The 27,963-nt window shown below is 39.1% G+C and overlaps 1 long non-coding RNA gene across 1 annotated transcript; it reads right to left on the bottom strand.

Moving 5' to 3' along the window:
- LOC147652436 (uncharacterized) lies at window positions 1-27,963 on the bottom strand. The gene is made up of 4 exons (XR_015288008.1): window positions 27,594-27,963; window positions 7,248-7,335; window positions 4,768-4,864; window positions 1-2,932 (listed from the first exon to the last, which is right to left on the bottom strand). It is a non-coding gene; the product is annotated as an uncharacterized LOC147652436 (long non-coding RNA).

The raw sequence follows: 27,963 nt of genomic DNA, 5'->3' as shown, positions 1-27,963 counted from the left end.
TTTTCTCTTGACTTCCAGTGGGACTGATTCTTTTAATGAAAGACGATATCCTTATGCAATGATATGACTCCAGGAGCTGTGGCTCTGACAAAAAGCACCACTTTAAACAAATTATCCAATCCATGAGAATAGCTGGTTACATAACTAGTAGAGAATAGCTGGGTAATAACTAGTAACACAATTTGTCTCACTGAATAACTTTGGACACAAATATTTTTTAGCTCTAAATGATGGTTTTAAAACCTAAGTTACAGAGACAGAAGTCAGTTTAATACATAAAATTTAATAAAGGAAATAGGAAAAATAGTAAAGATGTGAGGCAAATAGCTTTACTCACTCTTGAGCTTTACTCATGTAATCATTCCCTTCTCTGCTGTCTGAAGTTATGTGTTGTGATAGAATATCTGAACAAGAGATTAAATCCTTCTGGTACTTCCTCTTATAAATTTAAGTATCATAACAAAATTGATTTGGGGAGCATTTTTGCCCAAGACAGTCAACAAGATTAATTTGCCCAAGATTACAACCAGTTTATAACTGTCCAGTATCTATTCAAAAACTCCAGTGTTGGTGATTTTTAAATTACTTACCCAATTCTTGCAAAGAGATGAGGTCTAACAGTCTTACATAAATGACTGCTCAGCATAAAAATGCCTAAATTAAAAGGAAAATGCAATAGAGGACTATTGGGGAAAAAAATCAAACCAACCACAAGTTCTGTTTGTATCTCTCACTTTTAGATTCATTCATGCAACATCCAGAAGTAACAGGTATCTGTAGTGCACCTGCTCAGCAGCAGCAGAGTTGACTCTGAATCACATCCCAGCCCCAGAATTTGTTTGGGTTTTGAGCTGAACTTTCTCCTCTAAGAATTTTTAATTTATTAAATAAAAAAGGGTGCAGACTGCCCAGCCTGGTATCAATTAGCACCATCACCCCTCCACACACCCCCTCCCTCCCCCACCCTTCCCCCTTCTATTTTGTAAAGCTCCATTTAATATATTTTCTTAGAGCTGTGTAGTGGTTTCAAGGACTTCTGCAGAGGGAAGCAGCAAGGCAGGTTCTGAGACACTGGTGCTGGGTGGCAGCAGTGCCGACAGGCACCAGGGTGGGAAACATTGAACTTCATCCTCAACAAGTATCAAAAGGCGACTTCATTACAGCCAAAGATTTTTTGCAGTGAGGTAACAGCTTATAGTGTATTACAAAGAGATATGAGAAAGGGCAGATTTTTCTTATCTTTTGTTATTGGAATTGACCCTCAGGGTCCTTAGGCCTTGGTAAGAGCTTAAGCAAGCTTAGATCAAGGAAGGATTTTGAAATTGAATTTATTCAGATTAGCAAAACTTTCCATGAGAGGATTTACTCTCAACAAGCTGTTGCCAACTCGGAGCTTAGAAAGTCCAGCACATTTTCCTGATTTACAATCAACATTTTTTTCTTTTAAAACCCAAGGCTGGCCTCATTAAAATTTTTGCCATCAATATTCACACAGTAGCAAAGATTCCCTACCAAATGTTTATTTATAGGTACTTTCCTCACTTGTTCAGATAATTTTCATTCAGATGATGTTTCAGGGTTTTAGGAAAAGGATATTGCAAATAATGATATAGGGGAAAGTATGAGAGGAGGAATGCGGTAATGAAAAATTGCGCTATTAAAATGAAAGTAATTTCTCAGTCACTATTTCATTTCACAATAAAAACATATCTAGACTGCATAACAAAAATCTCACTCTTGCCCTTGATGTATTGATTTTGATGTTTCTTGCTCTAAAAAGTAAATTATATGTTCCCATTTCTGTCCGTCAGTCCTGTGACACACATAGAGCTCTCAGTCCCAGTTGTTTTATTTAAACAGGGAGTAGTCTTATGAACTCCAAGAAAAATCCAAGCCATCTTCAAGTCACTCAGCATTTCACAATCCACTTCACAAGGTCAGAATTTTATCTCACAGACCAAATTTATATGGTTGGAATTTGTTATATCCTTGTATTGGGAACTCTCCTCCTGCCTTCCTTGAATGGCTTTGCCAGTTCAGGTGCCACACCACCACCATGTTCTGCAGAAATGCCTATTTTGGCAGAGAAGAGGTTTGTGCCTAATGAGTCCATGGTTTTCAGAGAGCTGCACCAGGACTGTGAATCCCACAGGTACTTTGTACAAATTCCTGCCTTGGAATTCCACCTCAGCTTGGTGGGAAATGAAGGACAAACCTGACAGCTGCCACCAGGAGGAAAGTGTGTGGAGGAAACCTCTCCATCTCTGGGGAGGGCTTGAGGAACTCGCCCATTGGGTTTAACACTATTATAGTGCCTCAGACAATAATTCAACTGCAACAGTCTAGCTCAGCCAATTTCTGTTCAACACAGTCAAAACAGTACTTTTTCAATTAAAAAGTGAAAGCCAGAGCGATACTAAACCATTTGTTGGCAGCTCCTCAATCTTGTGACTTCTTTCTTGGTTGAACCCTAGAAATGTATTTTGCACTTTAATTCTAACTGTGAAAATCTATCAGGGAAAAAATGAAAATACATTAATACTCAAATTGTTCATTAATATAAGGTGAAATGGTGCAAGGGCCAAACTCTTAGCACTTGCTAAGAGTTCTCACATTGAGTCAATGCAGGAACTATTTTAAACAGCTTTAATTTCCTCAGCACACTCAAATTTCTTTACATGTATCACTGCTTATTTTATTTCTCCAGCTAAATCTGTTTTTCTCGACCTAGAGCTTTATAGTTTTTTAGGATAAAAAGGAAAAAAACCCTCTAAGTATGTACCTTTCTTAGTGTGGAAGATTTTTCATAGTATTTATCCCAAATAATACCTGTTTTGAGAAACAAGCAAGCATAATTTTATAAAGCCTCCTCAGAAAAATCTTCCTGTATCTATCCATAAAATGTTTTCACACCTTTTTAGGTTTTTTTAACCTGAAAAATATGAGAAAAATATATTTAACAAGGAACACTTCTATATATACAGAGATCAAAACTTGCAGAATGTTTTGTAACTACTTGATTTTATTTAATAATCCATTGTTTTAATGTATTTCTGATTCTGATTAAATTTTGTTCCTTTGAAATTAAAGAATTAACTATTAAGTTTTATCAAATAAAGACCCAGAAAGCTTTTTTTTTTTTTTTTCAATGGAAGCTTTTAAGAGAAACTATTACAAAGGACTTAGAAGTCAAATCTTACATACAGCTGTTAAAGATGGACTGGTAAAAGCACTTGTGAACTAGAACATTTAATGAGATCTCAGCCTTTGCACCTCTGGTGTCTGCAACAGTTCTCTTGCCAAAGAACTTTCTTCTTGTGATTGAAAAGCAAGTAAATGTTCAGTAAAAAATGCATATAAATTTTCTTTGCCTTATAGAATAAACTGTAATTTTAAAATTAACAAAATTGAATTTTTCCTGCAGACACATGGGATTTTCTTTTTAAGCATATGTATGTTTTGCACTAACAGCAATTTCTGAAAAACCATCTTCCCTGTTGCATGGTGTGTGTTGAGAATCTGCTTAAGGTACATGGGATTCCCCTTTGCCCTCTGCCAAAGTGTGCACATGCATATGTTATGGGAGCCAGGTTTGGTAACTCTTGCAAATTCTAATTTTGTATACTTGCCTAACCCTAAGCCCATTGTGCTTGGTATTAGGCCTGCTTCTTGTCAGAAGATTACTGCTGTATGTACTATCATAATGGTCTTTTTGTGACCTTGCTCTGTGCCCTGAAACAAATAAAGCAGGTTTCTGGTGGAGCTTTTTGGTTTGTTTTTTTTCCTCCTCATGGGTGTACTGGGAGTGGGGGGAGAAGAAAAAAAAAATCATCATTACACATGCGGTGCACCAAGGCACACAGGCTTCCTTGTGACCGTACTTAAAGAAGCAGGCACAAAGAAATAGTCATTGCAGATACAATAGGGGAGATCTAGTATGCATTTCCAAGGAATCACATTTTGGGGAGAATTACAGAATAATTACACATATGCTTAGATCATGAGCATTCAATGAAGCGGACAATATTTTGAGGATTTAAGATGTTGCTGTTGTGGTCGTCTCTAAGAAACCAGGATAATTCAGACATTCAAATGCAAAAATGCACCATTTGGAGAGTGTAATGTGGTCTGTTCTGGTCAGTGTTACAAATTCGGAAAGGATTCCCAGCTACAGACATTAGCCACTTAATACTTAAATCTGTTTCCAAATGTAAAGCATACAACAAAAGTCTTTTGCATTAATGAAATGGATCCTAACACCAGTGTAGTGACACATTTCATTAACGTGTCACATTACAAATATAATATATAATTACAACAGATATGCCTGTCCTACAGCTTGATAAAACCCATGGATGAAATATCGTTGAACTGATTATGCAATAAGTCTCCATCTCGGTCCTGTAATTTTCTGGCTGTAGACTGAGATAATTTCATGCTAACATACTGAATTTCTCAGTCTTACAGCTACATTTAGGGGTGGCTCACCCACATATATTTGATTTCTGCCGGTACAACAAAAATATCAGACCATGATAATTGTTAACCACTAACTAATTGTTAGGAAGTGCCAGCAAATGAGTGCAAATATATTCTGGGTTTCCCTACCAGCACCATAATATAAACCATTGCCACTTGGGCTGGCTGTGCTTTTAAATAGAGAGGTGTTACTATCCAGAAGTTTAAAAAACTTCACATTGTTTTCTCTTGTATTTCATAAAAGCAGAGACACTGAGGCATTGAGTACATCAGAGAACCAACATCTACCTCTATTTCTTTTCATCTTCTGCTTTCTTCAAGTATATTTCAATACTCTGTAAAACATGGGGCAGGTTTTGCTTCTCTGCCTCTGGTCTCATTATATCTGAGAGCAAAAGAACAGCATAATCAGTATGCAAATCAGTATTATAGCATCACACCTGTGACCCAGGGTATTCTACAAAGGAAGAATAAAGTAATTGTTATTTTTATTGTTACTGTTACTGTTATTACTATATCTAAAATGTGCTACAGCCTTTACAAAGCAGTAAAACAGTGGCTGTAGTCTGAAATCATGTCCTTGGATGAGCACACTGCAGAATTTATGGGAGTGTTGGTGTGATGACAGCCTGCTTTGAAAATTATGAAGTCTGAGAGACTATAAGTAATTGCAGCTTCTTCAAACATTTACTTCTGGGAAGTCCTGATATAGGGCTAGTTTATGGCAAGAGCAGCCTTCAGAATGGGGCACAGCAGGGCTGGAAATGCAAGGGGTGATTTTCCATAGGGAGCCCCCTGTTCTGAGGTTACCATCACAGAGGCAGCATGAAGTTTAGCTCAGCATTTGAAGGCTGAGCCACATAAAATGCAGCCTAAGCAGAATAGTTACACCCCTTCAGAGCCACTGTCCAGGCAATACAATGAATATGAGACAATTCCTCTAGTTCTTCTCTCAAATCACACCACCAATGTAAAATTATAAGATCTTTTCCAAGAAATTAGGACAGATTTCCCTTCATTTATACTGTGGTTCAATTAGCCTCGCTGATCTCTTGATTGTGGGCTTTAGCACTTCTCTTGGTGCATTAGCATTGAGGTTTACAGCTTTTGCTTCAAATTAATCAAATTAATGAAAGCAAATTAAATTAAACTTATTAAATGTACTAAACAAAACTTTTCCACAAAACTGTCTTTCAAGTCACAGGATTTTAGAACCTGAAGAAACAGCCAAAAATCTCCTATTTGGATCATTCTAGACTTGAGGAGTTTTAATACTTTTCAGTGGAGTTTTTATATCTTTGTGGTTTTTGGGAGAAGAAAAGAAATTAATAGACCTCACAAAACTCTTTCAAAAATAACAAAGAACAAAACACGCAAACAAAACAACAAAAAAGAGAACCCAAACCCACACAACTTTATGTTTCTCAGACACTGCTGATGTCATTCTGCCTATCATGAGATAAAGTCATTAGGCAGCAGTGAAACATCTTTTTTGAAACTTTGAATATTTTATGAAGCACAGGCATTATGTGTACATGAAGTAGTCAAAAAGAAAGGAAAAGTTGGCAAAGCTGATAATCAACAACAGGTCTCTACTGTGTGCAAGGGTATGGAATTGTCAGACTGTAAAGTTCATTTCAAATCCTGTTCTTGTTTTAAACTGCTGAAGTCAGTAAGCAATAATTATAATCATGAATAATATAATAATAATAATTTAAAAATTCAGGACCCTGTGGACCTTCAAGTTCATATGAGATGTGAAATTCAAGTGAAGGTCACAAATTACAAGTGTGCAAATAATATACATAAAGGTAAGCAATTCTTTTAACTGCAATATTTATTAAAAATAACTTTTAACTGCAAAAATTGCAAATGCCCCCCAAAAAATAAACAATTATCTTTCTCTACTAGAACATACAGAAAAACACGGTCTAGTATACATTCAGGCCTTGCTACAACAAAAAGGAAATAAATAGAGAGGAATATACTAAATAAAATAAGAGAAAAGTGAACTTCATAATTAAAAGAAATTGATAAAGATGAGGTCACATCTGTAGCATTCTACTACACAAGGAGATAAACCAGGCAGAATTCACTTTTGACATAAATATTTGGATTGAAGAAGCTTTTGTTCAAAGCAAAAGTTCTGCTTTGAACATGGGAAGTGGAACAAACATTCGCAGTAGCAAAGAGCAACTTAGCAGTGCTGTGATTCCCCACTGATCAGATTGTTCCAAAGATTCAACTGAAACACCATCCTAATGGATGGACTCATTTTCCCCTGAAAATCTTCATGTTTGTCTCTAAAATGTAAAACACAAGGACTTTTCTCAATATGTATATTTTTAATTTGGTTATGCTTTGCTGACAGCACCCCTTCATGTGTGTTGATTTAGAATATCACTGTGCTGCTTAAGTCTATGTTTCCACTTGTACAAGTAGCTCATACTATTATTAACCATAAATCATGGAAAAATTATTAGTTAATTGCTATAAAAAGAATATATTTCTTTCCTTTTTGTAATGTCACACTTTCATTGACATTTTCATTTCTAATTGCATACTTTTTATGTACTTTACTGTGTTACAGTGACTTTCAAGTAGCACTGTGCATACTTCCACAGATGTTACCAGAGCTGAGAAAGATCAATAAAAATCTTAATTACTGGGACCCTAAATAATCTGAGGAGACTTAAGACATGTTTTTAAACCTACGTCTTATCAATTCAAGCTCCCCTGCTTCAGCAATGACTGAACAACCTGCTTACCTCCTCTGTGTTTGTGGAGTCACATCTCAGCCATTATCATTCCAGACCAGAATCCAGGATGGGGTGAATCCCTGCCTTGCTGCTCTCACTGTAGTGGAAGGATGAGAAAAAGAAAGGCGATGGGGAGCAAGGGAGAGGTGGAGAGTGATCCTCCATTCCCCCCCTACAGTGCCCAGAGCTCTTTATGCCAGCATATTCTATTCCCAAATACCAAAACAATCCCATTCCCAAGCAGCCAGTACTCCTTGAGATCATACCAGATGTGGTAGATAACAAACACTCATGGTTTTATAGCGAGCATCTGCAAAATACTTCTAGAAGTGTTCCCACCTGTTGATCCTAGAAATTTTTGCTCCCACTAAGTCCAATAAGAAGCAATTCCAAGTGAATGCACAAGACAGAGGTAAATCTGGTTGTATCAGCCTAAATGAAATATCAGCCACTTATTCAGCTGGGATAGTATTAAATCCTTGCCGTGGTAACTGCAGACTTTGAAGCAAAAGCTCTGTGAGTAGTGGAGATCTGTACAGCCATCTGTAAAACCTCACTCTTCCTACTGTCCCTAACAATATTTTGGTGACATTATCCTTAGTATAGCACAGGAGTAGGTGTCTGACCAGTTCATGCTTTCCATTAGCAATTTTTTTTTTGCACTGTGTTGAAAGATTATGGAAAGGGAAGAAACAGGACACCAATTAAGGTTCAGCTGTCAGACAAGAGGAATGAATATGGAAGTCTGATTTAATTTAATTTTCACAGAGAGTAAAACTTCTGTGCAGTTTTGTAGCTCAAGTGTTCCCATGGGAATTATTTGTTAGGTTCTGCAATGCTTTTGCTCACTCCAGCTTTATGTTTTAGGAACTGCTGACCTGTATGAAGTTGGTCCTTGTTATGAATGCACAGCAGCAGAGGCAGCCAACTCCAATCCTTCCAGTCTCAACTGGAAGTGCTCCATAGAAAGAAATACACAGCGATTTGCTAACAGCAAACAGACCAGTGGTCTCTGCCTCACACTTTCTGGGTCTATGTTGTTGCCTCAGAAGAGCCAGATCCACTTCTTCCTCTTACTCAGACCTTACTTTTTATGACCAGCTAAAAGAATTTCCCTGTTCAATCATCAACTGGTTAATTAAATATAACTTCTACTAGAAACACTCAGCATCCTCAGAGTTAGCAAACAAGAAGTGTAACACATTCTAAAAATGATTTATTGAGGTCTTAACTTTTCTTGGCCGTTCTTTGACACAAAAATGTCTGATGGCTTGGGAAAGCATATTTGCATTACCACATCCCCACTGGCAAACAAGACTCTATAGGCTCTACTGTGGCTTCCACATTCTCCATAAAAATAGACAAGAAAGTTCTCCCAGCCTGGCTCAGTTTACTCCGTGTGTCAGCCAATCAGGATACATATTTCACCATGTACAAAAACAATGTCATGTACTCCCTTCACAGAGTCACAGGAAAGTGCAAGCGCAACCCTGACTCATCATCATCACCTCTGTGTGATTAGCAAAGAAGAAAACACGTAACTTGAGCTATAAGAAGTCTGAAGTTTTCTAAGGTCACTTAGAAACATCCTGTTCATTATTAAGGACTCAGGTAATGGCCAGACCAGCCTGGAAGATGAAATCTCCATCGTAATGTAAAGAGCATGGTACCCATCAAAACCCACCTGCCTCTTTGTTAGGATGCTCTTTGCTGATGGTCCCTGTCATGTATCGGAAAAATCTCTAACCTAGAAATATTTGGAGTTACATCTTTGCCTAGCACTAACCAACACAACCCCATGTTTATTCAAATTGCCTGAAGGTAGACTCATGGAATGGTTTGGGTTGGAAGGTACATTTAAAGATCCTCTAGTCCAACCTCCAAGATGATTAAGATCCAGCCTTGCAAACATTTATGTGCCTTCCAAATACCCGAAGCCTTAAACATTTCATTAACAATTAATCTGAAACATTTAATCACATTTACTCTGAAATCTAATAAACCACCCCTCAGATGAAAACTAGCAAATAGTTAAAGTAGGAAAAAAAACTGTGTGACTTCTAGTTTGTTCTAAACGTGTAACTGGTGACCAACCCAAAACATACAATACAAATTTCTCCACAACACCATCTTGCTGTGGAACAAAGGACACTGCAGTGCTCTGCAATTTGGCTGGCTTTTCACGCTTTCGCTATTCTTCTAGGGAAATCTTAAGCCATGAAATTTCTTTTTTGTTAATTCAAAGACATGGTAATGTCAAGCATTCATGACCATAAGCATGGAAAATTGATGAAATTACAGTGTGCTCAGGAAAATAATGTGGTGATGACAGAAAGAATCTCTGCTTGTATCTGTGTCCTGGTGGCAGCTTTTTGAACAGGTGAACATTTTTTCCTCCCTCTTTGCAAAACATCTCTTCACATGAATACATCAAATAGATGCCCAGGGAGAAAGGGCAAAGGGAAATAGTAACACAAATAATTAAGATATGAAGAGACAGTGTATTAGGTTCATTAATGCTTTCCATATTCATATTCATATGTCATATTCAGTTGAGATGCATCTTTCAACCTGACACGAAAGAGTGTCTGCAAGGCTATATAAAAATGGAAAACAATGGATCTGAGCTTCTTGCTGCCACAAAAACAGGAAGGTGGAGTATGGATAAACAGGGTATCACTTTTCCAGAGCTCCCCACAAACTAGCAAGGGCCATCTGGAAGCTCCACGGCCCATATTCCCCATTTTCTTGGCACTCCTGATTTGGTCCTACAGCTACAGTGGGATCTTCACACATCTTGCTCCCACAGAGAGGCCAGGTGAATAAATAAATGAATGAATACACCTGGTCCAACAGTTGTATGTGACACTACCTTGGGCAGTTCCTGAAATAAACAAGAATTGGTTGAAACATTAATTACATTAAGAGTTCCATGAGTAACATTAAAGGCTAAAATTAAAACCAGAAGAGTACGGGAAACACTAAGTTAAATTAAACAAGAAGGCAAACTGAAGAGAATGAATAAAGGTGAACACTTTACTGTAAGAGCCTGCCAGGATCTCCTCCAACTGGGGAGGGCACTTGGCTAAGTCAAGCTCTCCTGTCATTGGGAGTTCTTCCCCATGAAGAGTGTTCCCCTAATTTGTGTGTCAGTATGCTCTGCCTGGGGACAGAGACTTCTCTGCTAAGGAGCAAAGCTCACAAGTCCTGACCACTTCTGACCAGCACCTAGCTTTCATCATAGACCAGTAGTGTGGATAACTTGGTCATAAATAGGAGTACTACCCCCCTCAAGATGGGATTGCTTTGCAGGAAAGGGTATCCATCATAGTAACTTTAGACACTCACATAGGCAGGATCTCCTCTAAGGGTACCCCAGGAAAATACATTCTTTCCTGTTTTCTTTCCTAAATTATTTTTTCCATTAAGGACACACCCTGATTTTAAAATAGTGGTTGCAAAGCATCACAATGACCATGCCGAAAGTGTGAACATTAACACAGTTTCTCCTAACTCAAATTTATCAGGGCAGGAAATACTTCCAGCTATTTCTTTGAAATCCTAGTAAAAATTTGCAGTTTCTTACAGCTTTTCAGTCTTACATGAATTTCTTGATTTCAGATTTTCCACAAAGGTATCTTTTCCCCAGGCAGACAGAACACACTCATCTTTATGTGTCTCTTATCTGTGCATCAGGTGCACAAGTACTTAGGAAGGGGTCACACAGTCACAGACTCTCTCCCATACCCTGGATAGCTCAGCTGCAGCTACTGAAAACACAGGCAAACCTACCACTTCTTCGGGTTTCAAGACTTTACATCACAAAAGCTCAAGTCCATATTCATTAAGGGGAAAATAATTGCATTACTATATTTCCCCATGGTTCAGTTGCTGCAGGCTGATACAAACCTAAGCGTCAGTTTTGTTTTAAGGCAGCACTTGGTTTCCCACAGGTTTGCTTCTCATTAAGTCTCTGGGCAGGGACCCTGAAACAAAAGCTGCAGTTCCCTGGCCCAGTTTTCATCTGCTCTCCAGAAACAGCCACCAGTCTGATGCATCCTTATGTTTCCTTGGTAGGGATACTTTCCTGAGCTTCTTAGACAAGCCAACATAGGGCTGATTTTCAGGCAGTTGCCATGATACTTCTACTCTTTTAAAATCATAAATCCTTCTTGTTCTCTTTTTAGTTGAAGTCACCTCTTAATGGTTTTCTGTACAGGTCTGAGGACCAAGACTATTTTCTTGCAATCTGAAATATTCAGAAGGCTACAGAAGCAGATGTATTTCACATATAAAGGTCAGCCATAAGCTATAGAGAAGCAGCACCACCACTTCAGATCCCAAATCTTACACAACCTCTGCATTTGGAGAAAGCAGGAGTGAAACTGCCATGTAAGACAGTCATGCATTACCTCCCCCAGGCTTGAAGTAGCTCCCCAAGGCACAAGGCAAATGCTGAACAGGAAGAAGTTCTGTCCTCCCGCACATGAGCTAAAGGCAAGGCAAGCTGAACAAATGCTGCAGGAATGGCAAGTTATGTTTTACATCACCGATTTCTTCCTTAGCATCACTCTTTGTTGTGCTCATGCTCATGTTGCCCTCTTGTGGCTGCTCTGATAGAGAAGCAGGCCCTACCTCAACCCACTTAGAACTGAGCTGTGATTGTAGATATATTTTTGGAAGTTTAAGGCCAGCTTTTTATCCCTAAGAGTGATCCATTATGCAATAATTTTTTTATTCTGTTAATTCTACAGGCATTCTTACATATTTCATAGAACCACAGAAGGTTCTATGGGGTTCGAAGGGACCTTAAAGATCACATAGCTCCCCTGCTATGGGCAGGGACACCTTCCACTACACCAGCTTGCCCAGAGCTCCATCCAGCCTGGCCCTGGACACTTCCAAGGATGGGGCAGCCACAGCTTCTCTGGGCAACCTGTGCCAGTCCCTCACCACCCTCATGGGGAAGAACTTACTTTGAATATCTCATCTAAATCCACTCTCCTTCACCTTAAAGTAATTTCCTCCATCCTGTCACTCTATGTCCTTGTCTAAAGGCCTTGTCCCTCTCCCCATCCCAGCCCTCATCTGCTTCCGCGCATACCCATCTGCATACACAGCACCATCACCTTTACGTTACACAAGCACATTAGGCACATTTATATAGATTTTGATGTTTTGCTCCACTGCTTTATCCCAGCACGAAAATTCAAAGCTACCAATAATTTTCCGTAGATCGCGTACAAGAAAGAGAAGGCCCACAAATTCTCAACTGAATTTCTTTGCTGTACAAGGGAAGTAATGGAAAGCACTGTCAGACCAGACACCCTACAGAAGTAAGAACTAATCTGTAAGGGTAACACCAGCAAACAGCATCCAGGGGCCTCAGCATTTTTTGTCAGGCAGCGGCTGCCACTCTCCCCTGTCCTAAAAGCTATTCAAGCTCTCAAAGCTTCCTCTAATGCCCTCTGATTTCACCCACAATTAGCTGGTTTACCAAATACTCTAGAGATGAGCCTTAATCTCCTGGTGGGTCAGTGATTAAGGCAGAAACTTTGAATAAGCCCTTATAATCAGAAAGTATTGTGTAAAAGGACACAATATACATGAGGCATAGATACTGTATGTAAAATAAACTTTGTTTCAGCTACAAAAAGATTATCAGAATGTGGCGCTCAGGGGAGAAAAGAAAAGCAATTTAATTTCTGAGAGGTTTTAGTTCTTACTAAAAGCTATCTAAGTTAATTCAGGAAGTCTAATAACTGCTATAGACAGAAGGGTGCCAGAAAAAGCAGGATTCAAAAAAACACATGAATGTCAGAATTGGACAAAACACACTATCCATAAATTTTCTGCTCTGAGAATACACTGATATTATTTTTCCCAAACTATTTCTAGAGCAGATGCCATTGCATATTTCCTTCTGTAAACACAAAGAAAATAAATAAATTTTACAAATAAGCACCCTTCTGCACTGTGTGACAGTGACCGAGAAAAAAGAATGAACATAAAAAGTATGAAAGCAGATGAATTTATATCCCACAAAAAACTAATAGTGACAAGAACCTTTTGCTAAAGCAATATTCAAACTTCCACAGCTAAAGCATTAAGTAAGCATCATTTACAATTTGATTCCACCACTACTTAAAAGACTCTGGAAGTTGAAGAGTTTCTACTTTGAAATTCCCTTTTAAATATTTCTTCCTGTAAGGTTTGACATTTCTCAGGGCTTTTACTTCTGCAAATACATGGGACAACACAGAGGAGACACCTGTGGGACAGAAATGGAATGAAGTCTCCTTGGTCTAGAAGGATGGAAGAGGAATTAGAAAATGTTCCACTTCTTCCCAGCTTCTTTCAAAGCAGCTGACAAATTTTTGTGTGGGAGAAAATGAATCTTGTTAATTGGCAAGGCATGACATATTCAAATGTTCATAATCACAAGTCCATGGCTTTTTCCAAACTCACTGTGAGAAAAAGAGAACTTGTAGCCACTCCCAAGCTTTCCTTTCTGATACTGGGATGATACTTTGTGAACCAATAGATGTTTTTCTTCATACATTGTTAGTTTAAAGTTGAAGTAAATCTACACCAAGAGTGACAAGCTGGGGGAGGAACATATTACAGAACCAAGGGCCACCAAGTGGAAAGAAAGCGCCCATAAATATGGAGTGCCTTGGTGAGCTCTTGGGTGAGTACAGGATGATAACTCTATCCTAATAAATCATTCCAAGTAGAGATAGGGTCTTTACACTTTTCTTAAGCATGAGGAGAAAATTGATGAGTTTAGAGTGAGCATGTGGTTGCCTTTAATGTTTCATAGCATTGTCATCATCATAATGTCAGTATTATTTTCTCCACCTCTACCAAAACATATGAAATTTTATCTCAGTCTGAAGCAGTCAGTGGTGATGAAACACTGGAGTGTTCATAAAATACACAGGCCAGCTCTCAAACAATGCATTTCATTGATAGACAGTGGACATGGGATTTTTTTTCAGAAGCCAAATCCTTCATTTCCAAGAGGAAACATTCCTTTCTTACATCTTCTGACAAAACTTACTGTGCAGAACACTGCTGAGAAACCGGGAAGATCCTGTAGATTCATGAGGACTGGGAACCACCTTGAGATTTTTTGTCCCTCTGTCTGCATTAAGTTGTCCATGGTTGACACAACCTTTCAGCATTCGCTTTGATTTTGATTTAAAGCTGTTCTCAAAAAAGAATTTAAAATCATTATGAAAAAACCTCTGCAGCACTTGAGCTGAACTGTAGCAGAAACAATTTGTCACAGCAACAGCTGAAACAAGATGTGTCAGCAAGATGAATATCTTGTCCATGCACACTGCAATGCTGATCAGCATTGGAGGGAAAAAAAATCATCTGTTTCCAACAGGTTTTAGGCAAGAAGAAATAGTAGTAATTTTATTTCAGTAAAGATGGATAAATGTCTATGTTTTATGAGATTTCTTAAAATAGTCCCAGGCTAAATAGAGCATAAAGCTCCTGAGCCAAGTCAAGTCTATTCATTCATATTCTCAAGACCATTAAATGATAATCAGGCAGACATCATCCGAACATCCAAAAATCTCCATTGCTGGGGGGCTACCTCCTTCTAACAGAAGTAGAGGAATTGGACTTCTCAAAATGCTCACTCACAGAGTTGATTTTCTAGATTTCATTTATTTTCTTGCAGTTATTTAGCACCTATTTTAAGCAAGCCAAGCACTATCCCTACATAGTCTTAAAATTTACCTGGGTCTTGATAGCCAAATGAGATTGTTTTCAGCCTGTGTGGCAGGCAGGCTTTTGAATTAAAATTTCACACACCCTGCTAAAGTAACTATGGTTCTGCAGAAGCAGAGGTCAGAGCATGTATTCTACTTTATGGAAGTGAACATAGACCTCTATTTGTCTCCAGGCATTAGATAAGTAATAAATACAGAAATATACCAGTCTCTGCAGCTTTTGGTTCTGTACACTCAAAATGCACTCATTGAATTCCAGAAAAAGAAGAAAAAAACCCAATATTTTTGGATCCGCAGCAAACATCTGGTGGCCAATTCTGAGTGAAAGCAAATTTTGCCTGGTTTTAAATTTTGTTTTGAAACATTTGGTCTGGTTCTGAAATCCTTAAATTTTCTGTTTACTCCCTACAACTACCACTCTTTGCTAGCAGTATTCTTACTATTTTTTTCTTCACTTTATTTACTCTTTACTAATTAAACTTACTATTTATGTATATTCACCTTTGTTATCTCACTCCTCCCCTCAGTGCAGCTGTGTTCCTGTCCAGCACAAACCTAAGGCTGACCCAGGGCATTACTTTCAGATGAGTTTCAAATCCTGTGAAATTTGAACTTGACTGATATGGGAAATGGATACAGGATACTTCTAGTTTGGGAGTTAACAGAGAAGGCAGAGATGTCCCATATTACTTTTGCCAAGACTGGAAGATGAAACCATTGCAACTTCTTGCCCTTGGCTCTGATGTGCAGGACAAGCAGAAGAATGGAGGAAGACATCTCCTTTTACCGCTAGATTTGTTATGACTTGTAGATTAATTAATTCAGTAGGATCCTCTTCATCTCCTTCATATTCCTTCTGCCTTTTTCTCCATTTCTTTGCAACTCTCAAATACTCCAGATATAAAAACGTAAATTAATATTATCTTGAGCAAGTCTCTCAGGTATGTACACTGATTCTTAGACCTAAGAGATAGAGATATATACATATCTCCATCCCATACAAATGTCTTTAAAGAGTCACATATTGTGAAGCTATGATTCCATTCTTTCAGCAGCATACAAAACCAACATTAAATGCCTTTCTGTTAGCTTTCCTTATTCACAGGTATCACGGCTCAAGATTTTTTCCCTAGCATCTTAATCCTCCATCCTGCACCATGGATTTAGAAGGAGATAGGACAACCAGGGCAGCTGCCTTCCAACTTCATGTGCCTCAATATTGTGCAATTACCAAAACTTTAAAATCAGTGCAACACACACAGGCAGGCTTGCTCACATTTTGCCTTCTAAAACTTCATGGGGAAGTTTTGCAAGGTTTCTGCAGAACAAAATTATCATAGATTTAGACCAACCTTCCTGCTTTACAGCTGCTCCTCTAATCAGCTTTGCCACTTGCATCCATGCAGTAAAGATCCTGATTCCCTTGGACTCACCACCCCCAGTCCCCTAAGCTGGAGAGGACAGGGTGGGAGTGTGCCAACTAGGATTGTCTCGGTGGTAAAGATTTGTGGGAAGTAATCAGGATCAAAAGGCATTTGGTTAAATTAGCTTTATTATTATTACATAAAGGCCAAGAAATCTTTGCAAGGGAGAAAGATTTCCTTGAAATTTCAAGTTTTAGAGGTATTCAGGCCCTAAAATTTTCCAGAATTTTCCTCATAATTTGTTTCATCATATATATGTCATTAAAAAACATCCCCAGTGTATTTGTCCCATTTTTTAAATTTATTTTTTTAAAAAAAAAAATAATAGTAATACACAATTCCAGTTTTGCCCTTCTTGACAGAAATCATTCCATTTGACCACCTGATGGGCCCTTGGGGTTAATTAGAAAATCCCCATCAAGAGCTCAGAGGCTAATATCAACTGTCAAAATCCCACATTCCCCTCTTTTACCTCTTTCAAGTGCAAAACAACCTGTGTCTGAAGATGTGCCAGAGAATAAAAGGGCACACCACAACCACTGTGGGCTCTGACTTAGACCTATTCATGGCCTCACTACTATGAATACAACAAAATCTCAAATGAAAGTTTTAATCTCCCTACTGCATTCAACCCAAAGAGAAAAGGGCTTCCCTTTTAATGATTTCCCCCCTTAAATCTTTTGTGTTGCCGCACTCCTGAAAAAGCTGAGATTTTGCTCAGCCCCAGTGAGGGCTTTTGCCACAGAAGGCACTGCACCTAACCCCTTTGTGCTGATATAAGAGTAAAGGTCTGCTCAGACCAAAAGTAACTAATGCAAAAGGCCTTCAGACCGTCTAAATACAAACTGAACAAGATCAGAGTTAAAAGTTCAGGCATCTGATCTCACCCAGCTTGCCTTCCATTCTTGGGAACCCTTGTTCCCAAAGGTGTGTAGTAAATACAAAGACAAGTGGGGAAAAACAAACATTGGAAAAAGAAAATCAGATGTACTAATGCTGGAAGATGAAGACAGAAAAGTCCTGTTACCCCATGTCTGCTGCATCTCTGAATCTCTGTACCTCTCTCCAGATGAGATGAGATTTCTCTCACATGTACAGGTGTCACACAACCCCAGAAAAGTGCAGACTTGTTATCCCAGTGATCACTATCTGCTTTCCTCTCCTTGCAAACAGACCCCACCTACAGGAAAGTCAGTAATAACTTAATTTTGCACTCAATTTTATGAATTAAGGAAAACAGCAAGGTTATGATTTCATTAATGGCTCAGCCATGTGTAGATACATTAACGGCATGAAATCAAAACCAGAAGAAGCAGTAAGGATCTTCAGATGTGCTACTCTATCTTTTGGGGTTTGGGAAGCTTTTCTGCCATTTTACCACAATATGCACTTTTCATCCCATTTCGCTCAGAGCAGAACATCTCTTCCCCAGTGCCTCCAGCCTCAGAGAGCACCACCCAGCCTCATTCTTTATGCCCAGCCCCTCTCACAGAGAAGAGGAGGTTTTCTATCCTTCACAGGGACTGTGCTTGCCCCCCTGCCCAGGATTCCTTCTCTCCCCTTCAAGTGATTATTGTTTTGTTTTTTTCTCCTTGTGAGCAGTAACACCTACATTGTATGGGGAGAGACAGCAAGCATTCATACCCCTCAGAAAGCCATTCACTCCAGGGCAGCTGGAGAGGCTCAGTGTTCGGCTTGCCCTCTTCACTCTTGGATGAGTTTTGTGCAAAGCTCAGGCTTGGAGTCCTTTTCCTCCCAGAACCAAGCAATTAATGAGAGGTGGAAAAAGGAGAGAAAATGTTGCAGGGTTTTGTCTTTCTTCATAATTTGTATTTTTATGTTTGTTTGTGGTTAAATGATGTTATCTGATTGCCTTGGAAGGATATGAAAGCATACTTCGGAAGGAAAAAGGATATTATGTTCAATTAATTAATATGTCTTTGAGCATTTTTCTTTTATACTAAGGGTTTGGAAATAGCACCTCCTACTCATAGAGCAGTGAGTGGAACTGCTGCTAGAAGAGAGAGAGAGTACTGGACAAGTAAGATTAGGGGTGTTTTAATTTTGTACTGCCCTACTTCAGATAGTGGCTCACCTCTTTCAGAGAATGATTTTAGAGATCTGAATTCTAAAGGTCCTAACAAGCTGCTAACAACTTTTGTCCCCAGAGATTTGTGCTGTACTGGCTAGGATCACACTCTAAAGCAGCACTATGGACCTTTACACAATACAGCTTATGAAATAAATGAGAAAAAAAGTTTAAAAAATACCCCCCCACACACAGCTTTACCTATCAGCCCATCTCTTTTTATCTGCTGTTGATGCAAAATCATTTGATTTCCAATTGCATGTTATCATCATACTTTATTTTTATTAAAAATGCACCAAATACCTCCCACCCCCATAATATTACATGGGCCACCCTTCACTAGAAAGTTAAAATGTCTGTGTTCTCTTTAGTGAATGAGATCCTATAATAATGGAATAAACAGTGTGGTTTGTTTCTGGTGAGCCAAGATCAATGAATTGGTTTTGTTGGTATGTTAGTAATATAATATATAATATACCATTTGCTTTTAGGAAAATACCAAAGTAAAGTAAAAATTTCCATCACTGGTGCAAAATGAAAACAAACACCAGGGATGAAATACATTATTGGGTTTTCCTTGGGAGAATCTGCCTGTGTTAAGCCACTGAAATAGCACAGTAGAATCATACTGTGATGAATCCAATAAGACAGGATCATTTAATGTAAGTGTTATGGTGCAGTCATTTCCTACTTGTGGCCAAGGTACATGCTTCATGCCTAAATACAGTAACTGCAAAATAATTTTACTAGAAAACTGATCAATAGAAAATTCTGTTCTATTCTATATGACAGTAAAATCTTGTCTTCCTTTTGCCTTTACTAATACTAAAATAATAAAATACAATGAAATAATTATATCTTTAAGACTAACAATAATATGAAAACTGATTACTACAGAAAATAATTTTGTCCTGTGATTTCCCGCAGTAACATAGCATTTTGCTATTTAAACCTAAAAATAAAAGTAAGTAATGGCAGATATTTCTGGTTGATTTAGAAGACTGTGCAGCCTTCTAAGTGTCCTCCAGTTGACACTGGACAGGAATCAGAAATATACCTGTCAATCCAGAGTAAGCATCAGTCAGTAAAATAAAAAACTCAAAAGAGTTAAATACTCCCTTCATTCCCATTGCACAGACAAATGGCAGGAAAAAGGAAAGAGGAATCTGGAGGCCTTAGATGGTGGTTCACTGTCAGGTGCCATATAAATATGGAGAAAATGGGAGTCTTCATAGCTTGTATAACCCAGCAGAAAGTCTCTCAGTTCAGTTTGAAGGTATGAGTTCAGGTCTTTCCATCCTCTCTCTTTCCTAGGTCCTGAATTTATCATTAAAAACCAGCAATTAAATTTAACAGCTGGTATAAGCAGGCCCTAAGTAGGGTAGATATAAGTAAGCTTGAAAGTTGTTGTTTTATGATCTTGTTTGTCACATAATTAGAGACTTGATGATACAGGACAGCAAATGGAAACAGACACTCATTAACCTGAATATACAGAAATATCTTCTGCTTTTATTGTCAAGCAGCATTTTAGGTATTGGTTAGATAAAAAAACTGCCAATTAATGATTTGGGAGATATGATAGAAACACAGTTGTGATCAGCAACAGCCTCTGGTCACTACAGCAAAGTCAAAATCTAGACTTCCATTCAGGTCTTGAGAACCCTGTGAGGAAAGGCATAGTATCAGCAGAGTGGGGGTTGTTGGGATATGCCCTAGCAAAGGAAGCACTGCAGCCAAAATGACTACTCACTTGGCCTTATGGCAGGATTTTTAACAGATATCTTACATTAAAAATGACCCTTTCATCCTGTTCAAGAAAAAAAACTCTCAGGACAGCTCTACTTTTATGTGATTTCAATAAATGATTGAGATGTCAGTGAATGGCACACACCCATAAAATTTTATTGCAGATTTTATCTGATCAGTTTTGGCCTCCAGAAAACTTGAATTACTTTTCTAGTATGACACAAAGATTAGATTTGGCAGTAATATTCTAAATATTACTTCCGTAAGTCCTTTTTCCTAAAGTTTTTGAGAATCTGTCTGCTCAAAAAAAACCAACCAAAAAAAACCCAAACAAAAACATTGATCTTCTCTCAGAATTGAGTTTGGTGAGCTCTGACTATTGTACTGAAGGGAGGTAGAGAATCAAGAGTACCTTTGACTTGGATCCTTTACTGGACCTGTAATGAAGTCAATAACCTGTTGCCATAACTTTAGACTTCAATTTAGTCACCATTCAAACATCACAGCCAAAACTTCCTCTCTGGATGTGATCAGAACAACCCCTCCACTCTTTTGTAGTTTCTACATCCTTGAAGTGGTGAATGGTGCTTTTCTATTTTGTGCATGCAAAGTGTTTTAGGTAAGATTGTGCCATAGATATGGCACAAACTCCACTCCCTCCAGGAGAGATTCTCTGTCAAATAAATACAATTAAATGAAAACTCTCAAGCTCTGTGTGTCAGCCACAGTGGTGGGCAAAACAATACATACAAATACAGTACAAAAACAATAGATAAAGACAAACTGAACAATGTGGCAGAGAATTACCAGATCTGCCTGTTTGCAAAATGTCTCCTGTTTGCATGTGAACACTGCTGAGCAAGCCAAAGCCCTTGCTTAGGAATGGTTTAATTTATATGCCCTCAGAATGAGGTCATATCCATATCATGCATGATCTCTATTATCTTTACAGATGCCTTAACCTGAGAAGGTTCAAGCTCTTCAAGAGCTATTCACACTTGGCAGATTGATATAGTAACTGACAATTCACTGCCATCCAAGTGTATCTGGGAACACAAAGCTGACATAAATATTGTCGAGCATATCCCATTGTCAGTTATTCACTTCTGCCCTTCAGCTTCCTGCAGCCCTGAGAGGAAGATCATTTCTCTCAGTGTCATATGTCAGTGTTATGTCAGCAGACACAAAATTGTTTCCTTTTTACCAGCAATGGACTGTGCTCAGAATATCAGACGCAAGTTTGTTCAACCAACAAACAATGTGAAACATCAGAGGCTGGGTGGACAGAGACTGGTGAGAAAGCTTTGAACAGCTTGCAGTGGTGTTCCTACATTGAAAAAGCTCCAGGAAGAAGCATGAAAGCCTACTTGATGGGTTTTTTTCTGCAGTTTCATAGCTGACCTGCCTGCTTAGCCATCTTACTCCCTTACCAAAGACAACTGTGAGCAAACAACAGGGTTTTCATGCTGTACTCATGGCTTTCCAGCCCAGAAATTCCCACTTGGTCTTTTGCTCTGGATTTACTACCCTTACCACCCTCTCTCTGTGACAGTTCGCAGATAGGAGAGCATGAAAAGAATAATAAAGGATGAGAAAAACAGAATAAATAAGTGTGCAAAACTCATGGTTTTCAAACTTAGCCTGGACCAAATATTTCTGACTGGCAAATCTGGTTGAAGGTCAGATGTGCTCCATTCTAAATTTGGAGAATATTCCTTCTTTTAATTGCTTGACATGCATCTCTCTCATACACTAACCTGAAAAGAGTAATCAAATTAAATAGATATATGTTCTTAGCTGCACAAATTCCTTTTGTTTAGGCATCATCCCACTTCCAAATATTGTTCTCTTTTCCCCCTGATGAGCTTCCAGATGAGTTAATGAATAAAACTGATTCACAAAGAAGGCAAATGAGTGGCAGAATTGTCACAATTGAAACCACAGACTCATGTGGTCCAAACAGGAGTGTAATTCTGCAGTGTTACTTTCAGCACTGCAAGCTCCTGGCAGAGCTCAGCCTCTTTGTCTAGCAGCACCCTCTAAGCATCACCATCACCAGCTCCAGCTGGGCAACCTGGGCAGACTGGTTTGTTGTAAGCACATTAAAGGACCTGGGCACATTGGAAATGCCCATGCAACAGCTACTTTTTCATTCTAATTATTGCCACATGTACTGTTATTTGAAAATTTTGATATGGCAGACACAAAAAATTGCCTTTTTTCTTCTCTGCTGCTCCCTTTAATGCAATGGGAGTTACTGGAAGTGTTATCATTTAATATCGTAAGTGCAAAAATTGTATATTGAGTACCAAATGTACTAGGGAGAAACAGGAAATCCAAAACTAAAGCTTTCCTTTAAGCTGTAAGCACAATTAATTTAAAGTCCATTTCTGGTAAAATATGGAAAAAAGTAGATCCATTACTTAATTGTCAAAAAAACTTCTTGATTTAAGTACTATGAGCATTATAGCCAGGCTTGATGAAAGGAATAAGAGAGGCTGAGTGCAATTTATCCATTTACATAAACTTGTGTTGCAGATGGGCCCATGAGAAGAATCCAGAAAATCTGGTGCCCTGTACTGTCTTCACTGCATCAGGCACCTCTTCCTTCCGTGGCATCAACATATACAGAAGTCCTGGATTTGCCTGAAGTGTTCCTGGCTAATTCAAAGGGGTACATTACACTACCCAGGTCAGTCAGACAAGCACAGAGGCTGTTTCTTTTGCCTTCAACTTTCCCCAGATTAAAACATCAGACCCACATCAATCACTGTGTGTAAAAGACATGGAGTAATTGGGCTAGGAGGTTGTCAACAGGCTGAGGGCTTCTGTTCAGAAAACAGATGTTTTGGCTTCTCCTTGGTCTTGTTTATTCTTCATAAATACCAGAGCAAAACAGCAGAGTCGCTATTATCTCATAACAACGTTCTGTTAATCAGGCATGTCATTTGCTTGTGTGGCCCAACCTTCTGCAGATCCCAGACATTCCACTTCCACAAGAATTAACCACAAAAATACTGCAGCATAGCTGCTTTATGACCATGGATAAGATCAATTTGTTTTTTGCTTTTAGACACTGATCTTGCAACAGCAAACATACAGACACTATAGCAGACTTTTTTTTTGCATAAATAAGGGTTTTGACCACCACCCTTCCTTTTCAATGGCAGTTTGTCAAGATCTTCTGCCTAATTCCCAGCTTAGTAAAGAGACAGCATTGGCATCGAACTGAGGAACAGCACATCCTTTCCAAATGGCTCTGAAAAGCAATCAACAGAGTGAAAGCCAGGTTAAAATAATGATTACACCAGGAAAGAAAAGGAAAAACAAAAAAAGGGGGAAAAAGAGAAAGAAAAAAATAAAAACAAAATCAGGAGCTAAAAGAAGTAACCAAAGATAAATAAGTATGAAGTTGCACATTGCAGCCTGAACTCACATCATGACAGAGGTGACTCATGGGCTTGTGCAGAACTCAGAAAAAAAGACCAAGGGGATGAGGCAGGAAGAACCCAGTTTTCCATCTGTGGACACACTTCCAAATGATCTACAAATTACAATTTGTAGATCCTCCCTAGAATTCCCCAATTCCTCCCTAGAATGCAAACTCTTCTTACAGTGTCATTTGCTTTAGCGTAACTGTGATCTGTAACACGAATTTGATTCCCCCATGTATCTGGATTCAGAGCTTTCATCAGGAATAGCCACTGTGAGCTTCCTCAACTCCTAGCTGAAGGGGATAGGTGACAAATCTCCTATCCCCATTGTCTGTGCTGGAAATCTTTATATTTTAGCAGGACCAACCTTGGTACTGTGCAGTGGGGGCAGGTTCACCACAAAACACTGACATCTTTAATCTTAGTGGATGCTTTGAAACTCAAGTGAATCTGAGAAACAGGCCATATTTCCTGCAAATTCTCAACTAACTCTGGCAAATGTGGACCTGGAGGTTGCCTCACAGTCTTTGTATGGACACTGCTCCACTGTAACTGCGTCCTGACGTCCTTACTGGAAGTTTTATATTTTGCTTAATTAGGACATGTGCTTTACTTGCTGGCAAAATGTCAACAGACATGGCTTAAGAGCAAGATTTGGACTATTTTTTTAAGCTTCTCCCTACTGTGTCTTGTGAATTTTTCACACTACTGTCCTCAGAGGTCACATGATTCAAAACCAGTCTCAGTATCTGTATGCAAACATAACATTCTTTGCCAAGCAGTCAAGCACTACTTTCCTTTACTACATAGTAAAGGAAAAAAAATAATCAAACCCAAACTTTACATTGCATTTTATACATGCAATAGAGATGCACAGGATTTAGGAAAATAAAGGGGAAAATGAGATATGATAGAAAAACATCTATGTGACTGTACATGGGTGGGTGCACCCCCCCATACACTGTCCTCTATGAAGATGTGCTTCAGGTGTCATGCCCAAAAGTGAAATGGAGAGACTTGGTAGGAGAGAAAGCAAAAAAAAAAAATCTTTTTTCCTCTTTGAGCCTCTGCTTGGTGTCAGCACTGGTGTTAGACTCACTCAGCTTCCTCCCTCACCACACTGTATGTAAGTGCATGTGGTCAGCAGAAGTGGGATCTTTCATTCCCATGTCTCACAGGATCTCCAGACTTTCTCAAAAACGGTACTAACACTTCAAGTGCCTTTGTGTCTCCTAGTTCTTTATCTCCCCACAGAGCTTCACTGCAGTCCAAAATTTACTCCACCTACATACGCTGCAACTTTATTTAGGCTTCATTTTTATTAAATATCAAAAACTATAAAGGATGCCATAGTTATAACTACAATAAGAGCAACATCAAATACAAAATGCAAGTGTAGCTAGACATCAGAACACAGGTTTTTTTCTCAGTGTTAGACTCCCCAGTAAACAAGTTTAGCCTTCAGTTTTGCACATCAGGACTGGGGGCAAAATGGCTTGAGGGAGCCCTATAGAGGTGCTTTTGCTTCCCTGACTTCTCACACAATATTCTTTCAAATGAATTTAAGGCTTTTCTTGTCCAAATCCCCGCAAAAGTAACCACACTGCAGTTTTTCTACTATTATGCAAATAGATTAATCAGCCAACGCTCCAGTGAGAATTAATTTATATTTGAATCAAATGAGGCCTTAGATTCTTTATAACCCAACCCCCAGGCCAAGGCCTGGACTAGGTAGCAACCTCATATTATTCATTTGACGAAATGTGGACTGACATAAATACCATGGCTAACTTTCAATCCGATTACCCCGTTACCTCACATCAATGCTCTCCCAGCCATCAGCCTCCAGCGTCCCTCCTTTCAGCAGCACAGCCAACAACTGACAACTCCTCCCTGATAAACAAGCACCCACGCTGCCACCTCAGACCCCCACTCTTAACCCATCATTCCTGCTCAATGGCCCTTATTCAACAAGGTACTTAATTTTGTTTGTAGGAATCAGGGCACTAAACAACACAAAAATTCTGGTTTTTTTCTGTGGCTGTGATTCAAAGCTGCCCTTTCAGAGCTGCTGAGCACTTGAGGTTTGAACAATAAACATAAAAAAAATATTGGGACCATCGTGTCCAGCCATACATGGATATTTATAACACTCATGCACACAATTTAATACAGTCACTGACATCTGTTATCTTTCATACTCTCCTTAACCCTTTAAAAAAAAAAAAATAAAACAATGTTTGGTGCTACTATGTCCAAAGGTCAGTGTAATGTGAACCCACATTTTACAAAGCACCCTCATACTAAACTCATGTTGACAACCACTAAATTCTTTCTATTGCCTTGCACAGGAACTTGTTTTTTTAAAGGCTTCCCTCCCCCTCACTTTAAAACTGTAAGCATTGAAAAAGCTTGGCTAAACAATCCACCAGGTGTGAGAAAAGCCTTTTCTGTGCAAGCAGTTCTGTGTCAGAAAACCTACACTTTGTAATTAGATTAGCAAGCAAGGATTGAATAGCTCAGATCAAAACATTCCCCCTCTGCATATTGTTTATAGTGCATAACTGATAACTAAGCTTCTCTAGTCATGGTTAAAATCTACTTAAAAACAGGAGTCGTGTGCACTCTGGAATTTAAATGAAGAGGAAAAAAAACCAAAGTGCACATTCTTAAAAAGCTATATGTAATTACTTGCCTTTCTTGCTTAAATACAGCTTGATTTGAAAATACATCATAAACTGAATAAACCCTGAGATTTAACAGAAAGTCCTCATGAAACTATCACTTAAAACACAGATAAGAAAGTTGGAGATGTAGTTTTTTACCCTTAAAACCTTCTTCATGATGACCTTGGGAAGAGAAGGAAGGAAAAATCTCTTGGCCACATGGCCCCAGCACTGAGAGACATCCCAAATCCCTGTCATGAGAGCCTAAAACCCCTCAGCCCAGGAGGATGACTTGACTTGTCTGTTTTTGTGGTTTTTTTCCATGTGGCCAGACAATTGACTTGTGTACTGGAGTCAGTTTCCCAATGTGAAGAACAAGTTGGAATGTGCTGACTTCCTGGAGACACTACAAGTGGGGTGAAAAAGAGTTGCAGTATGTTAGAGAGTATGTCATCCCTACCTTTTCCATCAGAGCAGAAGCCTACACTCACCTAGATATTATGTTAAATGGAAAATAGGATTCCCCCCAAACCTTTCATACAAAGTTTATATATTTTTCTTGGAAATAGTCAGACTGTTTCACAGCCCTGTTTCATCTGTGCAGGGCACAAATATCCCAGTTTTCAATTTTGAACTCGGCCAGTCCAGTCTGAAGTCAGTCCTATTTTGCACTGTGGGGCTTGGGACCAGATACAAACCCTTGTGTGTACCAATCTTTCCAAAGAGAGACCTCTGATTACTGATTCTACCTGCTAAGGTCAGTACACCTCATAAATCCGATTATTATTTCATCCTTCTTAAAACAGTCTTTTAAGTTTTAAGTCTGGACACCAGAACTGAGATCAAAAAGCCATCTTCTCTTTGGCTACAGGACACTGTGGAAATAACAGAAGGTAACAAGGAGATATTTTTCATTTTTCCTCTCACAAATCTGGAGACAGTTACCATATACACAGCAGAGGATGGAAATTTTCCATACTGTCCAGCCTGCTCCTGGTTCTGCTATGAGTGCAGAAGGGAAAAGGCCCAGACATGAATTGCCATGGCACAGAAGTCCTGTGTTACTTCTTGAACTACCCTGAGAGAGAGGGTCTGATCACAGTGTCATGGAGTTACTTTACCTTTAAGGGAGTTGGAGTTGCTGGGAAGTGCTTGGAGTCTTTTCTCCTGACCAATTATCGGTCATTGCTGGGAATTGACAGCAGTTTAGGCCATTGAAAAGTGGGATCAACTTGTGAACCCTACCTTAAAGTGTAAAAGCAGAGCTCTCTGGGTTCTCTTTGTTTCCTGGCTGTGAAGGGTGGCAGAGCTCCAGGCCTCCCGTCCCTGCCCAGGCCATGCGGCCGGGCGGGGATGGAGCCGGGCCTGCCGCGTCTCCCGGCCGGGAGATGGGGGGGCCTGGGGAAGGTTTTCCTCGGGCCGGGCCGAGCCGATCTCTGTCTCGGCTGCAGGTTTTGCTGTAACTACATTCACTAGAAACTGCCGAGTGAAGAAGGAGAGAGGCCCTGGACTTGCAGCGGGATGGAGCAGCGACTACACACTCCAGAGCAGCTATGAGGAACTTCCCATCACAGACGACTCCAGCTCCTGTTCAGCAGAGATCACCGAACCATCT

The sequence above is a fragment of the Cyanistes caeruleus genome, chromosome 6 (genome assembly GCF_971803275.1).
Source record: "Cyanistes caeruleus chromosome 6, bCyaCae1.hap1.1, whole genome shotgun sequence".
NCBI classification, from domain to species: Eukaryota; Metazoa; Chordata; class Aves; order Passeriformes; family Paridae; genus Cyanistes; species Cyanistes caeruleus.
The sequence above is the reverse complement of the archived record's forward strand: the minus strand, read 5'-3'. Positions and strand labels throughout refer to the sequence as shown.